The following is a 4751-nucleotide window of genomic DNA, read 5'->3' on the forward strand; positions in this document are numbered from 1 at the left end:
AGTCTCATCCTAGTCAACTCTTTGATCTTGTCAGAAACATCTTTGCGACAAGTCGAGGTTTCCTCGATGGTGAATAGTCACCATCATCGTCTATCTTCCTTTTAAAGATACATCTTTACTCAATAGTCCTACAACCAACAAGTAGTTCTTCCAAATTCTACGGGGATCCTCTCTCGGATTTCATGGCTTCCAGCCATTTGTCGGAATCCGGGCCCACCATCACTTCTCCTCGTAGAGGCAAGCAATTGACAAACAGCGCCCACAACCTTTTGTGTTCCACACGTGCATAGAATCTACGCATAGAAAACCTGGCTTTGATACCACTATTGGGTAACGTAGCATAAATTCAAAATTTTCCTACGCCATATTCAGATCTTCCTATGAAGACACCAACAACGAGAGAGGGGAGAGTGCATCTTCATACCTTTGAAGATCGCTAAGAGGAAGAGTTGCTAGAACGCGGTTGATGGAGTCGTACTCGCGGCGATTCAGATCGCGGTGTGATTCCGATCTAGTGCTGAACCAGGGCACCTCCACGTTCAACACACGTGCAACACGGTGACGTCTCCCGCACCTTGATCGAGCAAGGAGGAGGGAGAGGTTGGGGAAGATCTCCGGCAGCACGATGTCGTGGTGTCGATGGAGAGACAAGGTCTCTCGGTAGGGCTTCACCAAGCACCGTGGGAGAGGAGGAAGAAGAGAGACAGGGCTGCGCCGAGAGAGAGATGGAAAACCGTGTTCTCAAAGGCCAAAAACCCCCGCTATATATAGGGGGAAGGGAGGGTGGCACCCCCTTTAAGGTTTACCACCCTAAAGGGGGGCAGAAGCCCTAGATGGGCGAGGGGGTGGCGGCCAGGAGGGGGAGAGGGGGTGGCGCACCTCCTGGTGGGCCTTAGGCCCACCTGCGCTAGGGTTCCCCCCTTCCCCCTCTTAGGCACCATGGGCTGGGTGTGGGGGGGCGCACCAGCCAACCCAGCGTCTGGTTCCCTCTCACACTTGGCCCATGTAGCCTCCTGGGGCTGGTTGCCTCTCTCGGTGGGCCTCCAGAACCCTTCCGGTGGTCCCGACACTTTGCCGGTGGTGCCCGAAACATTTCCGGCGTCCAAACCCATCCATCCTATATATCAATCTTTACCTCCAAACTATTCCGGAGCTCCTCGTGACCTCCGGGATCTCATCCGGGATTCCAAACTACCTTCGCTAACCTCGTACAACAATTCCCCATAACCCTAGCGTCATCGAACCTTAAGTATGTAGACCCTACGGGTTCGCGAGGCATGCAGACATGACCGAGACACTTTCCGGCCAATAACCATCAGCGGGATCTGGATACCCATGGTGGCTCCCACATGTTCCACGATGATCTCATCGGATGAACCATGATGTCAAGGATTCAATCAATCCCGTATACAATTCCCTTTGTTTGTCGGTATAGAACTTGCCCGAGATTCGATCGTCGATATACCCAAACCTTGTTCAATCTCGTTACCGGTAAGTCTCTTTACTCGTTCCATAGCATGTCATCCTTTGACTAACTCCTTAGTCACTTTGAGTTCATCATGGTGATCTACCGAGTGGGCCCAGAAATACCTCTCCGTCACATGGAGTGACAAATCCCAATCTTGATTCGTACCAACCCAACACACACTTTCGGAGATACCCGTAGTGCACCTCTATAGTCACCCAGTTAAGTTGTGACGTTTGATACACCCAAAGCACTCCTACGGTATCCAGGAGTTGCACAATCTCACGGTCGAAGGAAAATACACTTGACATTAGAAAAGCTTTAGCATATGAACAACACGATCTAGTGCTACGCTTAGGATTGGGTCTTGTCCATCACATCATTCTCCCAATGATGTGATCCCGTTATCAATGACATCTAATGTCCATGATCAGGAAACCATGATCAGCTATTGATCAACGAAAGAGCCAACTAGAGGCTTGCTAGGCACACATTGTGATCTATTTATTCACACATGTATTATTGTTTCTTGTTAATACAGTTATAGCATGAACAATAGGCGATTATCATGAACAAGGAAATATGATAATAACCATTTTATTATTGCCTCTAGGTCATATTTCCAACACTTCTATCCCTGTCGAGGCCCTCGCGCCAAAATAAGGATAGGGTTGCATCTTGGGTGTTACAGTACTCCTACTCCTCTTTTGAATCCCCGGACCACAACACAACTGAATGACATGAGTCCTACTATCACTCGGATTTTATTTCTTAACTTCTTGGTAGCGCACAAAGAAGATATGTTTAAACAATCCCCAGTGAGGAGGACAGCCCAGAAAGCATTCACACATCGTAACAAATGCAGCTAGATACACGATGGAATTGGGAGGAAGATGATGAAGTTGCGCACCAAAGTAATGCAGGAAACCGTGGATGAAAGGATGAGGGGGCAAAGAAAAACCTCGCTCAATGTGAGTAACGAGGAGGACTCGTTCCCCTTCACGTGGCTCTGGCTCGAGCTCTCCTTCACGCAACCTCCACGACTGCTCAGCCACTATCCAGTGTTCAACAAGCTCCAGAACATCCTCCTTCCAGACAGTTGATGCGAGAAAATCTCCGTGGATCCACCCTAGCGGCAGCGCAGAGCTGTCGTGTGGCTTCTTCAACTTTCCGCCCTTCTTGGCGCGCTTGAGCTGGCTCGACTTGTCCTTCGTCATTGTCGCGACGGTGGAGACACATCAAAGCAGCACCTACAAGGCGGAGGAGGAGATGAAGCAGGGGAGAATAAGAGAAAGGCACTGCTCCAACCCTAGCGTCAGCCAGATTTATAACCACCCGAGTGAGTCACTGACTTTTGGACCCGCCCAATCTCTATCTATCCCGATAATAGAGGAGGCGTGGTACATGGCGATAAGGGCGGCGTGATAATCGAGGCATCCCTGTCCCACTTGCCTTGGTTGTTGCGTCATCATCGCGCAGCGCGTGCAAACCTAAATTTTGAATCCCGTGAAATCCGGACCTGACGAAGTGATCCATCACATCTCAAGATCTCGTTAGCCACTCGGATCGACCTCAATGCTTAAATTCACTCGGACGTGCTTCACAACAGAGTCGATCAGGGTGAATGACGAAGACTTCAGCCGATGCAGAGTTCTATTAAACTTAGGAAGTACATTCAAGATCGGTATGCCTTGACGGAATCGGCATCGACCCCTTCCTGACTCGAACCACGATCCATTCGGGGGCAAATGATGGGGATATGTACCTAGGGTAGGGTCACATGCCTGACAAAAATGTCCTACGTAAGGGTACCTCATTAAAGACTTCAAGGGCACAAGGAAGATTCCGACTGGATAGCCATAGTGTCTAAGTCACACGGTAAGAAATCACTCGAAGTATTTTCCCCTTCACTTGACAACCACCTTCCACTCGTAAGAAACCAGTCGACAGAGAAGAACAGAAGCCACTCCACGGAGTTCAATGTAGCATAAATAACAGTAATTACGTATGTTATCAGTAACGTACACCTTTAAACCCCATTGATCGAACCCTTAGATGATTGGCCTTGATGAGGGGTATCGCACTCTATATAAGCCATCCCTCCCCTCTGACACAAGGGTTCGCACCCCCTGTAACACGAATTCCACACTGCAAGAGTTCCCGAGCACTCGGACGTAGGGTTGTTACCTCTACGAGAGGGGCCTGAACTCATACATCTTGCGTACAAGCTTGCCGTAGCTAGGACTCTGCCCTCTCCTTTCATACCCTACACCTCTACTGTCAGGTCCATTCCCACGACAGGCATCATGTCCGTGTCAAGTAGACCGAAACGATTATGGATCTACTACTATTACTCCACACATCGACCGACTTCTCCCTGCATCTAGAGTATTAAGTTCATGAAGAATAGAGTAACACATTAAGTAAGATGACATGATGTAGAGGGATAAACTCAAGCAATATGATGAAAACCCAATCTTTTTATCCTCTATGGCAACAATACAATACGTGCCTCGCTACCCCTAGTATGCCACTGGGTGAGGACACCACAAGATTGAACCCAAAACTAAGCACTTCTCCCATTGCAAAAAATAGCAATCTAGTTGGCCAAACCAAACCAATAACTCGAAGAGACTTGCTAAGATATGAAATCATGCATATAAGAATTAAGAAGAGATTCAAATAATATTCATAGATAATCTGAACATAAAGTCATAATTCATCAGATCTCGATAAACACACCGCAAAAGAGTATTACATCGAATAGATCTCCATGAAGATCGTGAAGAACATGGTATTGAAGATCAAAGAGAGAGAAGACGCCATCTAGCTACTAGCTATGGCCCAGTAGGTCTGTGGTGAACTACTCACGCATCATTGGAGGGGCAATGAAGTTGATGTAGATGCCTTTCGTGATCAATTCCCTCTCCGGCAGATTATTGGAAAAGGCTCCCAAATTGAATCTCACAGGAACACATGCTCTCAGCGGCGGAGAAGTATTTTCGTGGCTCGCTTTAGCTATGGGGGAATATTTGGGAATTTATAGGCCGAAGAATAGGGTTAGGAGACCTACAAGGGACCCACAAGAAAGGGGGCGCGACCCTCCCCTAGGGGGCGTCGTGCAGGCTTGTGGCCTCCCGGCAGGGACTCCTACCCCCTACTCCAAGTCTTGTGGGTTTCTTCTGGTCCAAGAAAAATCATTTCAGAGATTTTTATTTCGTTTGGACTCCGTTTAATATTCCTTATCTGTAATACTCAAAACATGGAAAAAACAGAAACTGGCACT

The sequence above is a fragment of the Hordeum vulgare genome, chromosome 2H, assembly GCF_904849725.1.
Source record: "Hordeum vulgare subsp. vulgare chromosome 2H, MorexV3_pseudomolecules_assembly, whole genome shotgun sequence".
In the NCBI taxonomy this organism is placed as follows: domain Eukaryota; kingdom Viridiplantae; phylum Streptophyta; class Magnoliopsida; order Poales; family Poaceae; genus Hordeum; species Hordeum vulgare.